This window comes from Sapajus apella, unplaced genomic scaffold, assembly GCF_009761245.1.
Source record: "Sapajus apella isolate SASKATOON/1434 unplaced genomic scaffold, GSC_monkey_1.0 scaffold34, whole genome shotgun sequence".
Classification (NCBI taxonomy): Eukaryota; Metazoa; Chordata; class Mammalia; order Primates; family Cebidae; genus Sapajus; species Sapajus apella.
The window spans coordinates 14,755,869-14,782,823 of record NW_022436974.1 but is presented as its reverse complement, the minus strand read 5'-3'; the positions used below and the strand labels follow the sequence as shown (position 1 = coordinate 14,782,823).

General features: G+C 40.6%; 1 protein-coding gene across 6 annotated transcripts in view; it reads right to left on the bottom strand.

The window, feature by feature from the left end:
* The window catches only part of ME3 (malic enzyme 3), a 209,908-nt gene that overhangs the window by 181,823 nt on the left and 1,130 nt on the right, over positions 1-26,955 (bottom strand). The window lies entirely within an intron of this gene.

Sequence of the window (26,955 nt, the reverse complement as noted above, 5' to 3'; positions counted from 1 at the left end):
AAGGGTGTGTCAAGGATCTACTGTTTGCCTACCCTCATTCTAGAATCTATGTAAGGAGTAAAAGAAGCAAAAAATGGTGAAAAAATGAGCAAATCAGTAATGGTGCCTGTATCCAGAATCCCCAACTGCTTTAAAGACTAATAGTGACTGGTTCTAATACATAATTAATATCTATACGTGTACATTCAGGGAGTCTTCATTAACTCATTCAGTTAAGAAGTACTACAAAGCATCTGCCACGTGTAACACCAAGCTGGGCTCTTAGGGCTACAAAAACTGACAGAACAGTAACTGTCCTTGGGAAATCCTATTATAGGACTGAAGGTAAAAATTTAAAAAAACAAAACTCATTACAGTAGCATGATAAGTGCCAAGGCAGTGGAATAAACACCGAGACACAATGAGAAAAATCCATATTTGGTCTAGAGCTGTCAGGAAGATTTCCATGGGAAGTGATATTAGAGCCATCAGGACTAAGAGAAGCAAGGGAGTAAACGGCACAAAGATGTGGAATAAGAGAGCCTGGTGTGCACTTGGGAGCCATGACTCTGTTGTAGCGGGCACGGCACAGACTAGGGAGTAGGGATGATGAGGCTCGACTGAGACACCCCTCACAAAGGGCTTTGTGTATTGTGCTAAGGAGTTTAACTTTGTGCTGTAGGTGGGAGGAAGCACAGAAAGCTTTTTAAGAAGTGGAGTTCATGTATCACTAGTTTCATCTGGCAGAGGTTGAAGAAGAAGTTGAATTGGGAGTAGGAGAAATTGGAGATAAGGAAATCAATACACAGACCACAGAAATGTCCAGATGAGATCCTGAATTCTGCACACACAGAAAAATAGTCACTGATGATTACAGAGCATGGGCTCGATATGTGGAAATAATGTATCTATGAATTTGTACAAATATATGAATATATGTGCAAATATGCTCATGCACACACACACATACACACACACACACACACAGAGAGAGAGAGAGAGAGAGAGAGAGAGAGAAAGAGAGAGAAGCTGGTTCTGTCTTTACTGTGACACCTGGGTATGAAACTCAGCCTGGCTCCCAGCTTCCCACAGGACCCACTTAGACCTGGCTCTGCCTCCCCACATGTTGCCTTAGAAATGGTGTACCGTCTGAATTTTCTATTGTGGTAAACCCAAGTGGCTTTTCATTTCCAGGATAACCTCAAAGCTACAGTTTGAGGTGATTAAATACTGCCTGTGAGGTTGTGGTGCTGGAAACTTCCTCCCAAATAATGTAAGTACGGGGAGTGCATGCACAACACATCTGGGGCCGTGCAGCATCAGAGCAGCACGGCTGCATTCATTTCTATAATCAGACCTTTAATTTAAGATGGCAATTAGAGCTAAGGGAAAGGGAAATCAGCATTTACTATTGATTTTCATATACAAAGGCAAAATAAAAATCACAACCCACAGCACACATATAAACACATAAGTAATATTTAATGTGTCTTTGTTAAAATAAATGCTCTTGCTCAAAAAAGGACGAAAACTCATGTGGAGTATACGGTGAGCATGGATGACACATTATCTTTCAAGTTTCTGGAACTCTTACTAATATGATGTCATCATTAATAAAAAGTAAGAAAGCTTAAACTAGCATTTACTGAGGGCCTACCACGTGTCAGATATTTTGTTAAGCAAGCACTTTAAATAGCTATAATATCTCTTTTAATCCTCAAAACAATCTTTGGAGGTTAGAACTGTCATCCTCTTTCTATAGACAGCAAACTTCAGGAAAGACAGATCAAATAGCCTTCCCAGAATCACACTGTGAATAAGCGGCAGGCTCAGAATGTAAATCCGTGTCCCCTGAATTCTTAAGTCTGAGTTCCTTCCACTTTACTCCCCAACTTACCTCCTCATCAAAATATGAACCACTGTGCTTCCAAACCTGTCTGGAAAGCCCCACCAGAAGTCACTGTCATCATGCCCATTCTATGTCTAGAGAATGTTAGATTGGAAGGAGCCTTGAAAGTGATCAACGCCAATACTCCAGAAAGAGAAGGCAAGTGTTCAGGTAACACAGCTGAGAAGCAGAGCCTCTCACTCTATATTAATGTCTTCTCTCTCCGTGGCAAATATTCTTACTACTACATCTGGCTGAGATCTCCTGTCTTAGGAATTAATGGTTTCCCACATATTTGCTGTTATTATTGTTGTTTTAATCACAAGATTTATATTCTTGACTGTCTGAAAAGGAGCTGGAGTAGTAATGCCTTCTCCTTTAAGAGATTTATTCAATGGAAATGCATGAGCTGAGTCTCCCAATGTACATGATGTGCTTCCACAAGATCCTCTATGAGAATGAATAAGAAGTGATTCAATCACAGCAAAATAGTTGTATTTACAATTAGTGCTCAGTTTCTTGAAACACAAACCTCCCACCCAAAAAATCACCCAAAGGATAAACATCTCCCTTCCTGACCCACTGCCATAACCAGTTCCTGCTGGCACAAAGGCATACATCCAAGCATCCATATCCAGGATATAAAATGATGCCTTCCAACGCAAAGGTTCGGAGGACACCCTTGTGTGGTGGTACCTGTCCTAGAATCCTATATCTGGGCTTTCTATTAGGTCTGGATTCAAAGCTAATTCTCTCTCAAATGAGAAACTAATTCATAAACTCAGTTGTGTTGATCTTGATGGTGTCTTGAGCGGAAATGCCTTTTATTTTCTAAAAATTGAGATGCTAAAGGGAATACAAATGAAGTCCCATATTAAAGCAGAAAACTTCAAGGTAAAAGACACCTGACTATCCTTTCAAATTAAGCTACAAACATAGTTTTGCTTTAGGGTTATGTGGTTCAAAGCCTCTAAGAAGGACAGATAATTGGGACATAGTCTTCCAACTATGTTTGGCAAGAATGAGTGGTTGGGGGCAGGATATGGGTGATAGTTGAGTGAGCAGAGCTGATGGGAATTAGAGCCCACTTCTGGGCATGTGATCTCAACATCTTCCATGGTGCAGAGTGGAGGTGAGACCAGAATTGACCTTCGGCCTCAAGTTCAAATGTTAACCACCTACAGTTAAGGTGCTATTGCCATAGCTTTTACCATTCTCCTATTAGTAAGCAGGGGATACAATTACATGATAACCATTTGAAAGGCCCCAGTTATAGGAAGAGGAGACAGCAAAAATAAGACTGCATGACAGTATTTTGGTGCTTAAGCCAAACTCCTGCAAGGCCATCTTCTGGTACATAGGATGCTGCAATCAGAGAGTTCGAGCTTGGTGGAGATCCACAGAATACATTAGCTTCTAGCACAAAAGGCCACCAAAGTGTGAAAAGAAAAAGAACATGGGGTTTCCCAAGGCCAGACGGTCTCCGATTTTTATTTCTATGGACCTCAGTGACCCTGAAGTCCTTCAAGCTGCAGCTGCACAGGGTGACTACCATGGTCTGTGAAGGTAAGTGGCTGTGGGCCCAGTATTTGAGCAACAATTTTAGCACATGACTAACACATGCTGAAAACCCCACCTAGGTTCTCACACTGACTGGACAGGCCTTAGCCGTTTGGCCTGGTTATTTTCTTAAGGAGCTGCCTTATCTCTTAAAGAGGTGTTAAGGTGCACCTAAACAATAAGTCACTCATTCTGATCCTGAATTATCTCACTTTGCTATTGCAGATCTTGATCCTCATTCCTCTCTCTGGTCACCTCTCTTCCTATCTGCCATGTTGTACCTTTAGTTATGCTCTTCATGATAAAGAATCCAATTCCTGGCCTCTCCCACTGACCCACCTCTCCGTTCAGGTTCTCTTTTCTCCTCCCTGATTCAGTGGTTCCCCATTGATATACCTAGGATACTTTGTCTCCCAGGATCTCACCTCCAGGATGTTGCCCTTTCCCCATATCCCCAGAGGGAAAGATGGGGAAGAAGGTGTTTCCAGCTCTCCAGAGGCCAACATCATCATGTTCAACAACTGGGGAGCAAGCTAAGCACAAATAAAACCTGTTCTCAATTTCACTGGGGTGTCAATGAAGGCACATATGAGTAGATCTTAAAAAAAAAAAGTTTAATAATATTAAATTAAGTATAGTTTTTACTAACCTTATGCAATTCTCTGGGCTAAATACCATGGCCTGACCCCAAGTAGAAAAAAACAAAATAGGAGAAATCCACTTGGAAAGAAAAAAAAAGAAAACAGCAAAATTAACAAAATAAGACAGAAATGGAATTATACATAAAAAATCAAAGGAAAGTACCACAGAAAAAGTTATTTGACCAAAGATGTTAATGAAGAACTTCCTCTCTGAGTGGGTTGATGGGAACTACACTTCAGAGGCAAAGTCAATGAAATAAATGCTTCCTCATGGAAAGCAAGGACCCAAGAGTCCCTCAGATCTATAAACCATCAGCTAACTGGATGCAAATGTGTTTACAGCCTGCCTTCTTTGAAGCTACAATATTATGAAATGTTTACAATGTTATACCCCATTATAAAAATTTGTTCTTTTGAAAAGGAAGTGAATTAAAGAAAACCACTATAGTTATACTACACAGAGTAAGTTACACAGGATCAAAGACTTGGAAAACTCACAGTGTAAAACCAAAGATCTTTTACAATTCTGCAAGAACTATAAGACTTCTAGTCTCCCAGGGATTTTTCATTCCAGAAAACTTGTTTTCTTCATTGGACTTTCTGTGATGTCTGTAGCCATGGCTAGAGTCATACTATGTGACAAATGACCTTGTCCACATGATACCAAAAAATGTCAAAAAATGAGAGCTCACTTACAATGGTATTTCTGTTCCTGATTCTATTAAAACTTCACCTCTTTTTTAAAAAAACTTTCAACAGCTTTTTACTTGGACAAATGGCTGATACTGGGTCAAACTAGCCAAGAAAATCATTCCTGCAAGCTTCTGATTTTCTATTTTTATTCCCCAGGAATCATGGTTCATAAAGACAAATTAAGACTCGGAAAAGAGAAAGGCAAGCTAAAATTCAACCCAATGGAGCAAGTGACAATACTTTGCCTATGGAGGGCCAAATTTGTGAAAAGTTCATGTGGCATGAACTCCAAACCCTGTCTTTATTCTACCTTAAGTCTTCTCAAAAAATACAGCCAAGGAAATTCTCATCTAGAAAATATACTTTCTGAATTACAAACATTATTTCCATTTTTAATATAAGAAATTATTAGTTTTTCACAGGACTATGAAAAAGGAAGTCTCTTGAGCTCTTATAGGTGTGAAAATAGAGTCCCACCCATGTCTTGTGACTGTGGGCACTCATACCAGCTACTGCATGGGAGGCTGATCAATGTCCCAAAAATGACAAAAATACCATCTCATGCAACAACGTACTCAGCAAATTGGCACTTTCCATCCATTTTGGTAGGTAAAATTATAACCAGAGTGTTGCTTTATGAAAATAGAACCAGAGCAAAGATGGTTAGTTAGATAAAGACGAATGACCCCAATATTCACAATAAAATGCTTAAAATAAAAATTTGCCAGGTGTGATGGCATGTGCCTGTAGTCCTAGCTACTTGGAAGGCTGAAGTGGGAACGGACCCTTTAACCCTGGGTGGTGGAGGCTATAGTGAGCTGTGATCATGCCACTGCACTGCAGCCTGGGTGACAGAGTGAGACTCTATCTTATCAAATCAAATCAAATAAAAAGGGCTCAAGTACATAATTCCTCACATATTCCTCAGTCTCAAAGTAACCCTTCATGAATTTCATGTTTTGGAAAATCCTGCATTTATTAATAGTTAATTTATTTTCCAATGTTTAAGACACATGTAACTGCCAAGCAGAACTGTTGATACTTGCATGAGACAACCAGAATTAATACTTTTATTCTGTTTAATTCTAGGCAAAGACAGAGGAATGTGATATCTTGGTTAAGCTGTGTAAATTTATGATGGATAAATATAAGGTTTCCATTAGTTTTTTTGGCAAGTTGACAATAACTCTTGGACTCTTATTACTGCTATTATGGAGCTCAAGGAATTCTGGAAAGAACCCAGTCTTCTGCTTCATTAGGCCTCTCATGTCTGTGTTTGCCTCACCATTGGTTATACCAGGTCCTCATCTCCCTCACAGGGACTGAACTCCTTCTTGACTAGTCACCTGGACTCTGTTTCTGTCGCCTACCTAGGTCCAGATGATCTGACTGAAGCTCAGATCCTATGGTGTCACTCTCCAGTGTTCATCTTCAGAACTAACGTTCAATTCTTGGTGCAGGCAAACAGCAGCCCACACCCCCACCCCATGACTTTCCCTCCTGCCCTATCCTTCCACACACTTTGTCCTCCATTCAGAACCACCCACAAATCCTCCCAAACCATACAGTTTTGCTATATTTGCTTGGAACATCTTCCCCCCATCTTTTCATCCCAGGGAATTTCAATTTATCTTTTAGGTCTTAGCCCTGACACACCAAGAAAAAGTAATGACCCTTGGAAAGAGGTTAGAGCCACCTTCCTTTCCACTTGATGCTACATATTATTTATGTAATGTAAGATAAAGATCAAAGGCCAACTACTTTAAGAAACCTTCTTACCCTTCTTTCTCCACACTAATGTCGAACTTGGAAAAATTATTAACAAAATACTTTTAATATAATATGAAACCTATTATAGTGCTTTACTCTTATGAGCTTGCTAGTCTGTCTCTTCTTTGCGCTCTAAGTTCCTTGAGAGCAAGGACCATAAACCCAGCAGAATTCCTGGAACACAGTAGGTGCTCAATAAGTGTTTGTTGAATAAGTCAGTGAATGGTCTCTGAGGGAATCTGGAACTGAGGCTTGCTGATGCCCCTTACTATCTGGGAGACCATGGGGAACTCAGTCCTCTGGGACCCAGCATCCTCCCCTGTATAATGAAGGTAATAATGCCTGCCTCACAAGGTTTTTGTGGGGATCAGATGAGAAGACCAATCAGGAGCAATTCATGAAGGTAAAACACAAATATTTGATTTCCTTGTTATTATGAAAAATGCTGAGGGAGCATGGGAAGTAATTACAATAAGCAGTAGTGGTCACTGTGAGGGACATGGAGGGCACAGGGAAGAACATACAGACCAGGTTCTGGTGAATCCCAAGAACACAGGGGTTAACCTTGGCTGCTTTACCTTCTAACTCTATTTCTAATCTGACTGCTCCTGCCTCTTCCCAACCCACCCCCCACCCATCCCAGCACCCATCTTCTCCTGCACTGATGACTGCACTGGCCTCTAAGTGGCTTTGCTGCTTCCACTCTTGCCCTCCTCCAATCTATTTTCCATGCAACAGTCAGAGAGCTCTTTTACTAATATAAATCAGAGGTACTTTCTTGCTTAGAACCATTTAATAGTGTCTCGTTTTACAGAGGATGAAATCCAGCCCACATCCACAGACTCCCAGGCCTAGGACAGTCTGTTCCCTGAGCTCTTTCCACCCTGATTTTATGCAGTTTGTCCCTTACACATCAAACTCCTATTAGACTGCCTATTGTCAGCTCCCAGAACCTGCCATGCCAAGCTACTTGTGGTCTCCAGACGCTATATAATATGAGCTGTTCCCTCTGCTCCAAACACTCTTATTGAGGCTTCTCCCCTGGCTGGCTCTTTCTTTAGGTCTCTTCTCAAATATCACCTCCTTAAGAGGTCCTCTGTAGATTCCCTGTTACTCTTGTACACTATACTCTGCTTATTTATTCCCTACCACCAATAACCAACTTTAGGATTCCAGGGCAAGATGGCTGAATAGGAACAGCTCTGGTCTGCAGCTCCCAGCAAGACCAACACAGAAGGCAGGTAATTTTTGCATGTTCAACTGAGGTACCCAGTTCATCTCACCGGGATTGTTAGACGGTGAGTCCAGTCTATGGAGTGTGAGCTGAAGCAAGGCAGGGCATTGCCTCACCCGGGAAGCCCAAGGAGTCAGGGAACTCCCTCCACTAGCCAAGAAATGCCATGAAGGACTATGCCATGAGGGATAGAGCTACCTGGCCCAGATACTAGGCTTTTCCCACTGTCTTCGCAAACCACAGACCAGGAGATTCCCTGAGGTGCCTATGCCTCCAGGGCTCTGAGTTTCAAGCACAAAGCTGGGTGGCCATTTGGGCAGAAACTGAGCTAGCTGCAGGAGTACTTTCTTGTAGCCCAGTGGCACCTGGAATGCCAGCGAGACAAAACCATTCACTCCTCTGAAAGGGGCTGAAGCCAGGGAACCAAGTGGTCTTGCTCAGCAGATCTTGCCCCCACGGAGCCCAATAAGCTAAGATCCACTGGCTTGAAATTCTCACTGCCAGCACAGCAATCTGAAGTTGACTTGAGACAATCAAGCTTGGTGGGGGGAGTGTTGTCCACCATTACTGAGGCTTGAGTAGCTGGTTTTCCCCTCACAGTGTAAACAAAGCTACCAGGAAGTTCTAACTGGGCGGAGCCCACCGCAGCTCGGCAAAGCCACTATAGCCAGATTGCCTCTTGCGATTCCTCCTCGGTAAGCAAGGCATCTCTGAAAGAAAGGCAGCAGTCCCAGTCAGGGGCTTATAGATAAAACTCCCATCTCCCCAGGACAGAGCACCTGGGGGAAGGAGTGGCTGTGGGTGCAGCTTCAGCCACCTCTGAAGAGAGCAGCAGACCTCCCAGAACAGTGCTTGGGCTCTGCTAAGGGACAGACTGCCTCCTCAAATGGTCCCTGACCCCTGTGTCTCCTGATGGGGAGACACCTCCCAGCAGGGGTCAACAGATATGCCATACAGGAAAGCTATGGCTGGCATCTGGAGGGTTCCCCTCTGGGAGGAAGCTTCCAGAGGAAGGGACAGGCAGCAATCTTTGCTGTTCTGCAGCCTCCACTGGCGATACCCAGGCAAATGAGGTCTGGAGTGGACCTCCAACAAACTCCAGAACTTGCAGAAGAGGGGCCTATTAGAAGGAAAACTAACAAACAGGAAGCAATAGCATCAACATCAACAAAAAGGACAACCACTCAAAAATCGCATCCAAAGGTTACCAACATCAAAGACCAAAGATAGACAAATCCACAAAGATGAGGAAAATCCAGCTCAAAAAGGCTGAAAATTCCAAAAAACCAGAATGCCTCTTCTCCTCAAAAGGATCACAACTCCTCACCATCAAGGGAACAAAACTTGATGGAGAGTGAGTTTGATGAATTGACAGAAGTAGGCTTCAGAAGGTGAATAATAAATTCCTCTGAACTAAAGGAGCATGTTCTAACCCAATGCAAGGAAGCTAAGAATTTTGATAAAAGGTTACAGGAACTGCTAACTAGAATAACCAGGTTAGAGAAGAACATAAATGACCGGATAGAGCTGAAAAACACAGCATGAGAATTTCTTGAAGCATATACAAGTATAAATAGCAAAATTGATCAAGTGGAAGAAAGAATATCAGATATTGAAGATCAACTTAATGAAATAAAGTGTGAAGACAAGGTTAGAGAAAAAAAGAATGAAATGGAATGAACAAAGCCTCCAAGAAATATGGGACTATGTGAAGAGACCAAACCTACATTTGATTGGTGTACCTGAAAGTGAGAGGAGAATGGAACCAAGTTGGAAAACACTCTTCAGAATATTATCCAGAAGAATTTCCCCAACCTAGCAACACAGGCCAACATTAAAATTCAGGAAATACAGAGAACACCACGAAGATACTCCTTGAGCAGAGCAACCCCAAGACACATAATCATCAGATTCACCAAGGTTGAAATGAAGGAAAAAATGTTAAGGGCAGACAGAGAGAAAGGTTGGGATACCCACAAAGGGAAGCCCATCAGACTAACAGCAGATCTCGCTGCAGAAACTTTTTAAGCCAGAAAAGAGTGTGAGCCAACATTCAACATTCTTAAAGAAAATAATTTTCAATTCAGAATTTCATATCCAGCCAAACTAAGCTACATAAATGAAGGAGGAATAACATCCTTTACAGACAAGCAAATGCTAAGGGATTTTGTCACCACCAGGCCTGCCTTACAAGAGCTCCTGAAGGAAGCACTAAATATGGAAAGGAAAAACTGCTACCAGCCACTGCAAAAACATACCAAATTGTAAACACCATCGACACTATGAAGAAACTGCATCAACTAATGGGCAAAATAACCAGCTAGCATCATAATGACAGGATCAAATTAACATATAACAATATTAACCTTAAATGTAAGTGGGCTAAATGCCCTAATTAAAAGACAGAGATTGGCAAATTGGATAAAGAGTTAAGACCCCGTCATATATGCTAAAAATACAAAAGTTAGCTGGGTGTGGTGGCGTGCGTTTTTTTTTTTTTTTTTTTTTTAAACAAAAAAAAAGAAACAGAGTCAAGACCCATTGGTGTGCTGTATTCAGTAGACCCATCTCACATGCAAAGACGCATATAGGCTCAAAATAAAGGAATGAAGGAAGATTACCAAGCAAATAGAAAGCAAAAAAAGCACGGATTGCAATCCTAGTCTCTGATAAAACAACAAAGATCAAAAGAGACAAAGAAGGGCATTACATAATGTTAAAGGAATCAATGCAACAAGAAGAGCTAACTATCCTAAATATATAGTACCCAATACAGGAGAACCCAGATTCATAAAGCAAGTTCTTAGAGATCTACAAAGAGACTTAGACTCCCACACAATAATAGTGGGAGACTTAAACACCCCACTGTCAATACTAGACAGATCAATGAGACAGAAAATTAACAATGCTATCCAGCACTTGAACTACGCTCTGGACCAAGTGGACTTAATAGACATCTACAGAACTTTCCACCCCAAATCAACAGAATATACATTCTTCTCAGAACCACATAGCATTTATTCTAAAATTGACCATATAATTGGAAGTAAAACACTTCTCAGCAAATGAAAAAGAATTGAAATCATAACAAACAGTCTCTCAGACCACAGTGCAATCAAATTAGAACTCAGAATTAAGAAACTCACTCAAAACCACACAACTACATGGAAACTGAGCAACCTGCTCCTGAATGACTACTGGGTAAATAAGAAAATTAATGCAGAAATAAAGAAATTTTTTGAAACTAATGGGAGCAAAGATACAATGTACCAGAATCTCCCAGACACAGCTAAAGCAGTGTTAACAGGGGAATTTATAGAACAAAGAGACAATGTACCAGAATCTGTGGGACACAGCTAAAGCGGTGTTAAGAAGGAAATTTATAGCACTAAATGCCCACATCAGAAAGCTGGAACAGACCTCAAATTGACACCCTAACATCACAATTAAAAGAACTAGAGGAGCAAGAGCAAACAAATTCAAAAGCTAGCAGAAGATATGAAATAACTAATATCAGACAAAACTAAAGAAGAATAGAGACAGGAAAAAACCCTCAAAAAAATCAATGAACCCAGGAGCTGGTTCTTTGAAAAGATTAACAGAATAGATGGATCACTAGCTAGACTAATGAAGAAAAGAGAGAAGAATCAAATAGACACAACAAATAAAGGGGATATCATCACTGATCCCACAGAAATACAAAGTACAATCAGAGAATACTATAAACACCTCTATGCAAATAAACTAGAAAATCTAAAAAAAATGGATGAATTCCTGGACACATATGCCCTCCCAAGACTAAAGCAGGAAGAAGTCAAATCCCTGAATAAACCAACAAGTTCTGAAATTGAGGCAGTAATTAATAGCCTACCAAACAAACAAAAAAACCCATGACCAGATGGATTCACAGCTGAATTCTACCAGAGGTACAAAGAGGAGCTGGTACCATTCCTTCTAAAACTATTCCAAGCAATAGAAAAAGAAGGGCTACTCTACAACTCTTTTTATAAGGCCAGCATCATCCTGATACCAAAACCTAGCAGAGACACATCAAAAAAAATTTCAGGCCAATATTCCTGATGAACATTGATGTAAAAATCCTCAATAAAATACTGGCAAACTGAATCCAGCAGGACATTTAAAAGCTTATCCCCCACGATCAAGTAAGCTTCATTCCTAGGATGCAAGGCTAGTTCAATATATGCAAATGAATAAATGTAATCCATCACATAAACAGAACCAATGACAAAAACTACATGACTATCTTAATAGATGCAGAAGAGGCCTTTGATAAAATTCAATACCTTTTCATGCTAAAACCATTCAATAAACTAGGCATTGATGATACATACTGAATATCACACTGAATAGGTAAAAACTGGAAGCATTCCCTTTGAAAACCAGCACAAGACAAGGGTGCCCTGTCTCATCATTCCTATTCAACATAATATTGGAAGTTCTGGCCAGGGCAATCAGGCAAGAGAAAGAAATAAAGCGTATTCAAATAGGAAGAGAGGAAGTTAAATTATCTCTGTTTGCAGTTGACATGACTGTATATTTAGAAAACACCATAGTCTCAGCCCAAAAATTCTTTAAGCAACTTCAGCAAAGTCTCAGAATACAAAATCAATGTGCAAAATACATAAGCATTCATATACACCAATAATAGACAAAAGAGAACCAAATCATGAGTGAATTCCCATTTACAATTGCTATGAAGAGAATAAAATACCTAGGAATACAACTTATAAAGGATGTAAAGGACATCTTCAAGGAGAGCTACAAACCACTGCTCAAGGAAATAAGAGAGAACACAAACAAATGAAAAAACATTCCACGCTCATGGATAGGAAGAATCAGTATCGTGATTGACTTTCTTCATAGAATTAGAAAAAAAAACTACTTTAAATTTTATATGAAACCAAAAAAGAAACTTATAGCCAAGATAATCCTAAGAAATAAAAAAAAAGTTGGATGCATCACACTACCTGACTTTGAACTATACTACAATGCTACAATAATGAAAACAGCTTGGTACTAGTACCAAAATAGATATAGAGACCAATGGAACAGAACAGAGGCCTCAGAAATAACACCACACATCTACAACCATCTGATCTTTGACAAGCCTGACAAAAACAAGCAACAAGCAATAAATGGTGTTGGGAAAACTGGCTAGCCATATGCCAAAAACCGAAACTGGGCTCACTCCTTATACCTTATACAAAAATTAACTCAAGATGGATTAAAGATTTAAATGTAAGACCTAAAACCATAAAAATCCTAGAAGAAAACCCAGACAATACCATTCAGGACATAGGTATGGGCAAAGGCTTCATGACTAAAACACCAAAAGCAATTGCAACAAAAGGCAAAATTGATAAGGGGGATCTAATTAAACTAAAGAGCTTCTGCAAAGCAAAAGAAACTAGTATCAGAGTTGAACAGGCAACCTACAGAATTGGAGAATATTTTTGCAATCTATCCATCTGACAAAGGTCTAATATCCAGAATCTACTAGGATCTTCAACAAATTTACAAGGAAAAAAAAAAAAAAACAACAGACAACTCCAACAAAAAGTGGGCAAAGGATAAGAACAGACACTTCTCAATAGAAGACATTTATGTGGTCAACAAACATGAAAAAAAGCTCATCATCACTGGTCATTAAAGAAATGCAAAATCAAAACCACAATGAGATACCATCTCAAGCCAGTTAGACTGGTGATCACCAAAAAGTCAGAAAACAACAGAGGCAGGAGAGGATGTGGAGAAATAGGAACACTTTTACATTGTTGGTGGGAATGTAAATTAGTTCAACCATTGTGGAATACAGTGTGGCAATTCCTCAAGGATCTAGAACTAGAAATGCCATTTGACCCAGCAATCCCATTACTGGGTATATACCCAAAGAATTATAAATCATTCTGCTATAAAGGCACATGCACATGTATGTTTACCGCAGCACTATTCACAATTGCAAAGACTTGGAACCAACCCACATGTCCATCAATGATAGACTGGATAAACAAAATGTGGCACATATACACCATGGAATACTATGTAGTCATAAAAAGGAATGACTTCATGTCCTTTGCATGGACATGGATGAAGCTGCAACTGATCATTCTCAGCAAAATAACATAGGAACAGAAAACCAAACACTGAATGTTCTCACTCATAAGTGAGAGTTGAACAATGAGAACATATGGGAACAGGGTGAGGAGCATCACACACTGGGGCCTGTTGGGGGTTGGGGGGCAAGGGCGGGGAATAGCATTAGGACAAATACCTAATGTAGATGATGGGTTGATGGGTTCAGCAAACACCGTGGCACATGTATACCTATGTAACAAACCTGCACGTTCTCCATATGTATCCCAAAACTTAAGTATAATAAAAGAAGAAGAGGAAGAAGAAGGAAAAAAGAAGGAAAAAAGAAAAGATAATGTAGCCCTGCAGTTTACAATTCAGTGCTGGCCACATTATTAACTTGTGGCCAAACCAGAATAAAGCCTCCTGAGGTATCGTTTTCATTTAGAAAAAAAAAAAATAACCATCTTTATAATGTTATTTATTCACTTACTCATTATCTATCTTTCTCACTGGATTATACACTCAGTAACAAGAAGAATCATAGCTGCCAAGCTTATGATGTTATTCTCAGTATCTCATAGTGCCTAGTAGATAGCAGGTGCTCAATAAACATAGGATGGATGGATAGATGGATGGAGGGAGGGATGGATGGATGGACAGGGATTCAGGGAAGGAAGTAAAGAAGACATGAGTTCTAGGATGGGAAGCAGGGTACTGTAAGATGAATAGGTCTTCTTAGGTTGGCAACGCTTGGCATCTCAGGGGTACCATGAAAAACCTCAGGATATGCCTCATATATGAGGTAGTCTATAAGGAAGAAGAGATCATGAAAATAGGAGATGAAAGAGATATAAGCAAAGTTTACCTTCTTCACAATTTTTTTTTAAACAGAGCCTCATGCTGTCACCCAGGCTAGAGTGCAGTGGCACAATCTTGGCTTACTGGAACCTCCACCTCTTGAGTTCAAGTGATTCTCCTGCCTCAGCCACCCGAGAAGCTAGGATTACAGGCATGTGCCACCACACCCAGCTAATTTTTGTATTTTTAGGAGAGATCGGGTTTCATCATGTTGGCCAGTCTGGTCTTGAAATCCTGAGCTTAAGTGATCCGCTTGCCTCAGCCTCCCAAACTGCTGGGATTATAGGCATGAGCCATCGTGCCTGGCTCACAATATTTCCTCTGCTTGCAAATAATATATGTAACACACATATAAGAGTAACTGGCATGGTAGGAATTATATAAGTGCTTGTTATTATTTCTAATGTGATTGTGCCAGTCATTTTGAGCCCCAGAGGAGGCAGCTGACTCTTTGTCCAGTTGACTGCAGTAGATCACAGAACATTGAATAGCTCAGTTTATGAGAGAGCAGCTGAGGATGCTTGACCCTCCAGTCCTGCAGTCAAGGCCAGTTACCAGAGGCAGGACTGCCCCTCTGCTTTGTGGGCCCTCACTCCTGGCACCACCTGGCTGGCTGCCCCACTGGCACCCATGCCATCATCTCCCACAAGCATGGCTAGGCCTCTCCTGAGACTCCTCAGATCTGAGAAGAAGCTGTTGCCAGCTCTGGGAGTGTGAGAACAGGGGAAATCTTTCAGCTCTGACGGGCAGATTTAAGTCTGTTTCTAAAAATGGCTATTAATAGGTTTTTCTCTACACCAACCATCTCTACTCCTGTTTCATCAACAGCAATTGCATTGCTGTTCTTGTGACCTCAAGTGATTTTACCAGTCAAAACAAATACGTACTGCCTAGAATAGACCAAAAATAAAAGAGATAAGAAAGGAGAGTATGACATGAGGGCTAAGCTTTCTGTTTATGGACGGTTTTCAAGATAATGTTACTGCAAAGAAATACATAAAATTCAAAAGGAGGGTGGTAATTGGGAACTCATACAGTCATCAGAAATGGACATGCTGGAGTGACAGCAGGAGCTACCTCAACAGGTGCTTAGATTTGCAATATATGACATTGTTTAATATTAAAGAACTTTTTCTGCATTAATATTTAAGCTTTTCTGTGGAGACACTCAAAAGCATTCTGCCTAAGTTGACTGAAGCTGATTCAAGACCCTATTTCAGGACAGCAGGCAAAGAGCTACCTTTCAAAGATGGCAGGTGTTAAGAGACAACCATCACTCAACGAGGTAGTTCTCCTCCACCACTAACTTCCTGGACAGGACATCAACCCCTCAGGGCCTCTGAAAACTTATCTACAATAGTGATAAAATGCTAGGCTATTATCTGCCCAAAGCCTAAAGCTTAGTCAAGATGACCTCTTTGTCTTTTGGGGGGATAATCATCTTGTGTTCTAACAGAGGAGAGAAGTTTGGTTAACATTGCGTATGCAAGTATTTATTAACTACCCGTAGCAGAGTGAATGAAGACTATCTTAAAACTCCCTGCCCAATCTAACTGCTAGCTGGGTGAAGTTGGCCCAGCCATGCCCTATTTAGCTAGCTATCAAACAACATTTTAACGTTTATGCTAAATTACCATAGTAGACATTCTCTTAGCTTGCTGTCTTACTATCAGAATCTCATGAGACTGGGAGCGTTACAATGGTGAGGGGCAGGTAGGTAGATAGAGACATAGATGATAGCTGAATGGATGGATGGACTGATGGATGGATGGACAGACGGATGGACAGATGGATTAAATGACCGATCGATAGAACCAGCTAAATTTGGATCTATTTTTTTAGAGTTAGCTTTTAAACCTTGATTAGAATATACCAAAATGTTCGGACAAAATCCTAAGGCTACTGATGATGGCCGCTATCTTCAACACCAACTTCAACTTCCAGAAGTATTAGTTCTTTAAATGACACTTGAATTTCTGCTGCTAGTGACATTTTAATTTAAGCTTCTCTCAGGCAAATGTCTAGACTATCCAGGTTTAAGCTCCATCCAGTACTGGGAAATCATCGCTGAAGTCTCCACCCAGTCTGCCTCTTCTCTGACTCACTCCTCTCCTGTCAAGTCTGCCAAAATCAGATGTAGCCCAGGGCGTGGAGAATTAGTTTGATCCTTCAGTATTCCCCTCTCCTTCCAGACTGGATGCTCTCAGGGGCCATGTATGAGATCTAAACTCTATCGCATTTGTGACTTCTACAGCCCATACTTCTGCAAGTCTGTACTGTGTTAGGAATGGAACAGAAGCTGTAGGATGTGGATTAATCAAGAATTAATTGGACACTTACCATCTGCTTTACATACATTACTTCATTTAATCATTATAGCAACTTGTCAAGTAGATACATTTTATTGTCATCCTTTTCAAGGATAAGGAAATGGAGGTTCAGAGAAATGAAGTGGCCTTCCCAATATCACATATCTAGTGAATGGCAGAGCTGGGATTTGAATCTTGGATTCTTCTGACTCTAAATCCCCAGATTTTTAGCCAATGAGCTCTGCTGTCTAATACTTGGTCACAGACTATGCTCCTTGAGGAGGTCACACATAACTGATACTAGCTGACTACTTTCCTTTACTCCCCAAATCCTCTAACCTGTTGCAAGTTACAACAGGTCTAAATTTAATGTCTTTAAAGCAGTCCAAGGAAGAAAATTGATAATCTCATCACAAAGATGCTCTTCTTTAGATGAAGTGTACCTCGTGCAGAATCAGAGCAGAAAACTCCCTTAAAGAAATGTATTTCCAAAATTTGTATGACTAAATAAAAGATTTTTCTTGGCTTTCAAAATTCTCCAAGCCCCGTGGAGTGATCTAAAAATAATGCGTATTGTCAGATCAAGATTTTCATCATCTTTTCAGAAGAGCTGACAGATGGGGCTGGTGTATCATCAGTCTTCACCATACAGTTTCTGATACATCAAGGAGAAGTGAATGTGAAAGTAATTCATGTAGCTAATTTTTATTGATGTTATACTATGAGGAAGGCATTGCGCGCTGGCTATGAGAAGCCCAAGACAGTCTCCTGGATCTGAAGATAACACATGCACATGATAGGAATGCATATGCTAATAAATGTACACTGAGGTCAAATGTGGAAAGAGCAATGACTACTACAAACGCTAAATGCCAAAGGAATGTAGAGGATGAATAAGTCAAGAGTTTAAGGCTGCAGCGAACTATGATTACAACCACTGAATGTCAGCCTGGGTGACAGAGCAAGACGCTGTCTCTAAAAAGATAAAAATGAAAATAAATTTTTAAAAAGAAATAATATAATAACAGTGACTACATCAAAATGTTGTGGTATTATATTAAATGGCTTAACATATGTAAACCGCTTAGAACAATTCCTGGCACACCGTATGTCCTAAAAGCATTAGCTATTATTACTTGACTTCTCCCCATAACGTTACCAAAGAAAATTCAGTATAATAGGAATCTGGACTGGAATCTTCAAAACCAGAGAAAGACAAATGGAGTATGTCTATTTTGACTGGAGCCCCAGATCCACTATACACTTGGCAATCCCTCTCCTGCTGGGGACGTCACTGGGCAGCCTCATGGCTCAAAAGCTATGCCACTTTATAGAGATGTGGACTCCCTCCTTCAGTTTTCTAAAACAGCAAAGCAAAACAGAACAAAGCAAAGGAATCAACAGAGCCTGCCTTCTCCAGAATTCTACACTACTGGGGAAGATGTTTCAGGACCAATTAAGTAATGGGCTTCACATAGCTCACTACCAATACAGAATCAAGACAAAATGCTTTTAAAAAAAGTAATAATCTCAAGTTGCTAATCATTCAGCTGTATCTTCTAAAATCCCTCTAGTTCTCAAGAATCACTTTTAAAAAGCAAATGCAGCTTTGGCTTTCTCTTATTCAAGTTTTTCAAAAGCTGTTGATCTTTCTATCAAAAATCCTTCTCCTCAAATGACTGGGTGCATTTTACTCTTTACTGTGTCCTCTTGGTAGGAATTGTGTTTTAACGGGGCTGCATGGCAACCTTTTAGATACAAAATGAATGCATGCTTTTAACCGCTGACCTCAGCACCCCCAACTGCAGGATATCCATCACATTCTCATCACAATCATAGGGCATCTTTTGTGCTCTGCATCAGAGAGGCAGTCGGACACCAACCCAAAGGATTTCCTGATATACTTTCTACACATCAAAGTGAAAGTTTTTGAAACTGACTGTAATCCATGTCTTTGCAAACAAAAGTGCTGCACACTAGTGATCCTTTTGCAATAGCCATAGAAATCAAAAGGGCTTCCCCCCGCCCTCAATATAATACTGACATTTGAAAAGAAGAGAGTAGATGATAAAAGAAACCTTTGGTAGAAATGACAAAAATCCAAAGTAAAATAAAGCCATAAACCTCAGAGTCCACAAAGGCCAAGAGGAACTGGAAACAGGGAGACTAGAGATAAGCCTGAAAAAGTGTCCAAAAAAACTCTATATATAGAACACAGACTTTGACTTAAGACATCAGCTGGGCCAGGCCTGGGTAAAACAACACATATTTTCTGTATGGGATTTGCCCTTCAGTGCTGCTGCTGACGTAATCTAGATATTGCTGTTTACAATTGCTTTTAGAACAGGCAGCAGGCTCCTCTGTTAACATTTTGTTATTACATGAATCTTTATTGCCTCTAGAAGAGGACTAATAATAAAAGCTTGAAAGAAGACTACTTCAGAGGGATCTCCATCTATGTATTACAGATGGGCCAGCTTCCCAAAATTGGTCTGAATGTTACTTGTTTGGCTCTAGAAACATAATTTCCAACAGAAACCATAACCTAAAATTGAAAAGAAAATGGAACACTAAAGAAAAGCAGATGAAGAGGAAACAAATCTCCCATAATCTCACTGACCTAACACAATCATGCTCACACATTTACTTCCAAGTCCCTTAAGACTTACATCTCTTTACAATAACACTCATAAGTACAGAATCCACTTAGTATTTTGCAATTTGAATTAAGCATTCATTAACACAAGCCAGTGTTTCTAAAGTCTTCATAATAATTACACAAATGTTTACTTAACACAAGATATACTTTCTTCAGAGGATGATTCAATTATTTATAACATGCCTATGAGAAAACACTTTCTGGATATCATCTTCAGGTTCCAGGAACAGCAAATCTCCCTCTTGTGTTCCTGGCCCTCCATTCCACACATCCTTGATCTTCAGACCCCTGGGAGAGGAGGCTCCAAACGTGTGGTTTAATTTGTCTTTCACAGGGGTCCTGCAGGACAGCAGAAATACAGGGATTCCAAGCAGGAATGAAGTCTCCAAGGACTTAGAGTGGAGGGTAGGAGTTCTAGGAAGTGGCAGATGCTGACAGATGCGGGGGTCTCCTACCTCCGCCCTATTCCCTAAACATCCCCCTTTGTGTTTTACGTGGGCTCAAGAATTGTCCCTGTCCACCTCTGGTTCCAAGATACCACCTATGTCTCCTTCTTCCCTGGGCTCTGCTTAAAGCTGAAGATACACAGAGATAACATCTCTGTGCTGTGCTCCTCCAGCACTTCACTCTGCAGCAGGCCTCTGGGCACCCAAAGGGCTGATGTAAGATGTATACACACTCTAGACAGGCATGTCAACACCACAGATGGAGACATTGGGGGAGGAGAGTCACCAGGCTGAAAGAAAAGGCTTTAGTAAAAGGGGAGGGCGAAGAGAAGAGAAGAGAGGAGGGAGCCTCAACAGATGTCTCTCTGAATGCCTCGCTCACTCACTAACTGCTTACGAGCACCACCTAAGTATCTGGGACAAAACAATGAACAAAGTCCCTGCCTAAGTGGATTTTAAATCAAAGTAGAAATGAAAAAACAATAAGCAATAGGCATACCAAGTAAGAAAATAGGTAGAATATGAGGAAGTGTCCAATTCTATGAGGGAAAGTAGGATGTGTAGGGGGAGCAAGAAAGTTGAAAGGACTGTTCATGACTTCACATATGTTGGTCAAAGCAACTCTCATTGAGAAAGTGAGAAACCTTGAAGAAGGGAGGGAGTTAACTATGTGGCTATGGAGGGGTGGTGTGCTCTAGGAAGGAGGAGCAGCCAGTGCAAAGTCTGAGTAGGTGCACATCTGACTGTTTGAGGAGGCCAATGGGATTGGGGCAGTGAGGGAGGTAGAGAAGAGTAGCAAGAGATGAGGTTAGAGAGTGTCCATGTGCAAGGCATTGTCAAGACTTGGATGTGGCCAGGTTTTGAGCAAAGACTGACATGTTAAAACTTAGCTTTAAAAGAATCACCCTGGCCATTGTGTTGAGAACAAATGAGAGGAACTAAAGGGAAAAGAGACCAGCCAGGAGGCTGCTGCAGGCATTAAGCAGAGAGATGCTGGTGGCTTCAATCAGTGGGGAACCATGGTGAACAGGGGCTGAATTCCAGACTTAGTCTGAAGACAGAGCAACAAGATTTTCTCGTGGATTCCATAAGGTGTCTGAAAGAAAGTCAGTGGTCAAGGATAGGTCCAAGATCTTAGCCTTTCAAAGTACGATTAACAGACACAGAGGAGAAGACTGAAGAAGACTGGAAACTGGGAGATCAAGTCAGAGGTTCTTGCATAATCTAGATATGAAATGGCAAAGGAGTGAAAAAGGCTGATGGTAGTGGTAATATAGAGAAACAGAAAAAATTTTTAAAGTCTGGAGTAAAATTGACAGAGTAAAACAATGAAAGCTTCATATCAACATTTTGTGGTAGGATCTTCAATAACCATTTTCCCTTTCTTTAATAATATAGAAGTTTTAGTTGAATACATGGGTGCCCAGCCAAAGATTACATTTTCCATGTTCTCTTGCAGCTAAATGTAGCATATGAACAACTTCTGATCAACTGAATGTAAGTGGAAGTGATATTTATAACTTCCAAGTTGTGCCCTTAAAAGGGATTTCCCCTTCCCAACTGGTTTCTGCATGGAATTGATAGCAGAGGTGAGACCTGTCATCCCAGACTTTGAAATGTAAACTGCATGCTGGATGGCAGAGAAACAAAGTCAAACCACATATCAACTAACAATTGCTTGCCCAGATTTGTTTATAACAGCGAAATATACTTTGATCTTGTTTAAGCCTCTGGGGTTCACATTGTTGTCAATGCCAAATCTGTAGCAACTAAAAAACATTCTTTGAGCCATTCTAAAAACAAAGCCCCAACACCAATAGTTACCAACAGAGAAAAGTTTAATTTCAACCTACCTCTGCTAGTTTGCTCCAAAATATCTGAACAGTATTTGAGCTTCAATGTCCCGAGTCATTGCACAAGCTCAAATCTAGAGTAAATTGCTGCTTATGGAGCTAATATTTACTTAATAATCCACTGTTTCTCTCAACCAGGAGGCCCAATTCTACATCATACCTGAAGCAGAGGTCTTGAGAAGTATTATGTAATCTGCGTTCCAAGCAGAAGACAGCATCACCAATAAACTAATTATCCGTACAACCCACTCATCATCTCCTGATTGATTGATTGATGAGCCAAGTCCATGATAACAGCCTTCTCTCATCCAAAGGAGACAAGATCAAGTTCTAAGCTAGCACAGAACAGAATCATTTACTTATTCAAAGGCAAATCCTACCTGTGTGGGAGTCTAATAAATCATCATTGAATACAGAAGGGATTCAGCTGAAACCTATGTGGTCTCAGATGTACAGTCAACATTGCAGCACTGGCCACCAAGCCTTTGCAGTTTTACCGCTCTAAATGCATCGTCTACCTGGGAAGGCCATCACCTGTGGTGCCTTGCAGTCTCTGAGGCCCCATTACATGAAATGTTCTGGTCCATAATCACAGTGATTTGACCAAGCACATTTTTCATTCATTCTTTCCCTGACTATCAAGCTCAAGTGATCAAAAAAAAAATGCAGAGAAGCAGGTTCAGTTTAAGGATCAGTGGAATTTTATGGCAAAAAAAATCACCGTTGGCACACAGATTAAACGGGGAAGACTGGTGTGTTTTGGGAAATAACATACCCCTTCAGTTAAAAGCCCTGAAGTCTGGGAAGATGAGAGTCAAGCAGGTGCATTTCCTCCAAAATGGGCCATATGTAGGCATTTATTTAGGCAGCAAGAACATTGGGCTAAGTGTAAAGTAGTAACACTAAGATTAATAAAATTGAGAGGAAAAGAGGCCATGGCATGATTAAAATCATTTAAAGAACGAATGTTTATTGAATATTTCAAATCAGACAGAGAGAACGCCATGTGAAAAGACAGCGTCTCTGTCCTCATGGTGCTCATGGTCTAGTGTGGAAGACAAACCAACCAGACATCGTAGTAGTGTGCTCAGTGCCAGAAGGAAACAGAGTGATAAGACAAATGGAAGGGGACTCAGATCTAGTATGGCAAATGCGGAATAGGACAGCTCTTCCTAAAAGACACTATAGGTAAATGGTGGCTAGAAATATGTTGATGGCTCATCAACATGTTGCTACACTTATAGAATGGGGATGACATCTTCCTATAAAGGCACCTCTGTGAAATGGGGCTCATAGTTGTCTATTTAATGTGAGTAAAAGATGGGTCATATAACCAAACTCTGTTGCCACAATCCACATGGACAACAGAAGAGGTCATTACAAAAATTTTAGAAGAAAGGCAGAATATTAGTTTAAAAAAGGAAATAGAAGCTCATCTGTGGTTAATTTGCATCACTTAGAAAACCTAGACTCATGGAGGGAGCTTGGAATCATCTAGTATCAGTTCTGTCACTATCAGGAATATGCCTAAATCAGCCCGCGCAGTTGCGAATTGCCATCACTATTCAGTAGACTCAAATATAGCAGGCAGGCTGCCTCTGTCCACTTTTATGACAAACAATAATCTCTGTGGAGTTGCTTGTGTTCTTCCTTGGCTTGTCTTTTCTTTGGAAAACGAGAATGTTGGATGAGAACAATGATTTTTAAAAACTTGTTGTTACTACAATCCACAGTAAAAATAGGCATTTTACTTGCTGACCTGATAAAGTATCCATCTTTATTAACTTTACTGCATTTGCTTTTTATCTATTTCATTCTAATACATTTCTTTAAAAAAAAATTGCTGGTAGATCCACTAAGTGAATTTCATGTTTCATAGTTCGTATCTCATAGTCTGAACAATTCCAGGCTATATCATCTCTGAGGGGCTTTCCTACCCCAATTATGGAAATCATCCCCATGATCACCTAATATTTACCACAGTGGGGCTATCACCTACGATCCTCACAGTAGTGTAACATGGGCAGAGCTTTTAAGATTCATCACAGATCACATGGCCAGAGCATGATAGAGCTGGTAGCAGAACCCAGTGAATGCACAACAGCAATGCTTGCCCTGGTTGGCACCTCTTCTCTCAGAGAATTCCACCTCCTGACCACCCTCTGTCATAGAGCTGCAACTTAAATGCCACTCCTGATCTGTCAAAATGGGATGCAAATCTAGCAAACAGATTCCAAGAATTTAGTGTTAATTTTTATATTAATGTCCTTGCTAGATCTTTCAGGTACTACCCCATGCCAAACACAGGTGCATGAAACTCATTCCCTGGCCTGGAAGAACTCTGATTCTAGGAGGAAAAAAATCCACCCACAGACCTGAACACTAAGCACGGCACTGAAGACCCTTTCAAAACTGCACTTCCCTTTTGCTTCCTCAGTAATAACCTCATTGTTCTATTTAACCTCAGCACTATCTTCCCACATGGCTGATGGAAAGTATCAAGTCTCAAGCCTTCCCTGGAGACTCTCTGAGCACTGGAGGTCAGCAGAACCTTCAGAGGGTGGCACTCCAGTAGGAAGAGAAAGGCACTCACAGCATCTCCCAGGAAGCACTCCCTCTGTTGCTTCCCTTCTGTCCCCAAGGGTCAGTGAATAGGGGACACCAACAGTCTGTCAGCCTCTTTCTAAACACCCTTTTCATCTCGGACCAGCATCAACTGACTTCAGGAATGTATAAGATGTTGTTTAACATCATGGAAAGATCAGGTCCCTAGATTTATAGATAACATCTGTATTAGTCTATTCTCACACTGCTATGAAGAAATCCCAAGACTGGGTAATTTATAAGGAAAAGAGGTTTGATTGACTTACAGTTCCACATGGCTGGGGAGGCCTCAGGAAACTTACAATCATGGTGGAAGGCACCTCTTCATAAGGCAGCAGGAGAGAGAATGAGTGAGCCAGCAGAGCAAATGCGCCAGGTGCTTATAAAACCATCAGATCTTGTGAGAACTCACTCATTATCATGAGAACAGCATGGGGGAAACCGCCCCCATGATTCAATTACTTCCCACAGGGTCCCTTCCACGACAGGTGGGGATTATCGGGATTACAATTCAAGATGAGATTTGGATGGGGACACAGCCAAACCATATCAACACCTTATTTATAGTACTTGAGAGAAAAAATTTACATCTGAGGCAAACAAAAGGGGCAAGAGTGATTTCAGGACCAAAACCTAGGTTTTAAAAAAATGCTTAAAGATTTTCCTTTATTTTCTTAACTATTCACAAGGCAATAAGTGCTGGTTGGTAACATGGCAGTACTTTTAAGGCAATTATTGTCACAATGACTGGAGCCTGTAGTGGGAATTTATTGTTTTGCTTTCCACATCCATTCCTCCTCCCTCTGATGACAGTATCCATATTTAATGTGAGGATCTATATTCCTTTATTCCAAGCCTGGTGGTTAAGTGGCCCTACCTTAAACTCTAATTTTAACTCCAGGGGTGGGCTCTGACTGGCATTAGTTACTGGTGATTGGTTTTGGTTTGGGAATGGGAAGAGAAACTCTAACCAGAGTCATTAAGGAAGAAGGATTTGCTTTCTGAGGCTTCAGAGAAAGGGTCTTTTCTCTTCCGCAGTAGCTACCAGAAAAAAGTATCTTTCTATTCCTGGATGATGTGGTGTGAGAATAGGAGATGGAGGACTGTGGCAATAACGAGGTGAGAGACTTACTGAATGGAGCTTGAGGATGAAGCTGACCTGGCAGAGTACAGAGTAGACAGCCTGGGAGAATCTGCATCTTGAGCAAGGCCATCTGGGCTTCTGATTCAATTCCTGCCTGCAGCCCTTCCTCTAGATTCTTTAGTTAAAGGAGCCTTTTGTGTGCTTAAGCCAGTTTGTATTTTCTAATGCTTACTAGCAAAGTAATTCAAGGTGATAACAAACACCTTGAACACTTTGAAAAGTGGTAGTGTCCAAACAATTTAAGGTTTCTTTTGGAAAGAACAGGAGTCCAACGTGATAGACAGAGATTGTTATTTTTTCCTTAGCTGCTTCTATTAATTCCGCAGGAAACAATCACAATACTTCATATTATATAGTGGTTTCTACTTCTCAAAAACATCTTTTCCACATAGATTGCCTCACCTGAATCTCACAATCCAGAGTCAGAGCCGTTCTAAAAAAAATTATTTTGCAGTAGTTGTTATTTATTCAGCATTTTATAAGTTTAAAATATGATTTCAAGTTCAGTGATTCATTTGATTGTCACAATAACCAAATGAGGTAGAAATGACAGGTCTATCATAATGCCTATTTTAGGCTGGAGAAAGTTGAACCTCAGATAAATTAAATGAGATGTGTAAGTTAATTTGAGGAGGTAGGGGGAGACAGGACTTAAGTCTCAGTCCCTTGCTTCTATTTCTCTCACCCAATCCTCTGAACCAAAGATACTATACTAAATTCCCAGAAACAAATGTGTGTACTCTTAGGTTAATACAAAAGGGCTAGCAGTGGGATAAACTTGACCAAAGCACTGGAGATCTGGATTCCAGTAGCAGAGCCAGAACTAACTAGCTGGTGACCTTGGGCAGTTTTCCTTTGTCTTGTTTTTTGTAAAAGCGTAGGTTTAAACTAGGATCTCTCATGCTCCTGCAAGCTCGAAAAGTTCTATAAGTCTAGACTTTCCCATCCCTGCTCGCAAATTAATCTTTTTCCCAGAACAATAATCATAACCTTACTTTTTTCTCCCACTGGGTACCAGGTACTGTGCTAAGACCTCTACCCCCATTTTCTCTTTAGATCTCACGACATTCCCAAGACAATTATATCTCTTTTACAGATAAGGAAACCTGGACTCACGTAGGTAAAATGAACAGCAAAAGATCAACAAAATTAGTAAGCATCAAGGGGAGAGCTGATACCAGGTCAGACTGACGGCGAGGATCTAAACCTGGTCTATGGTGT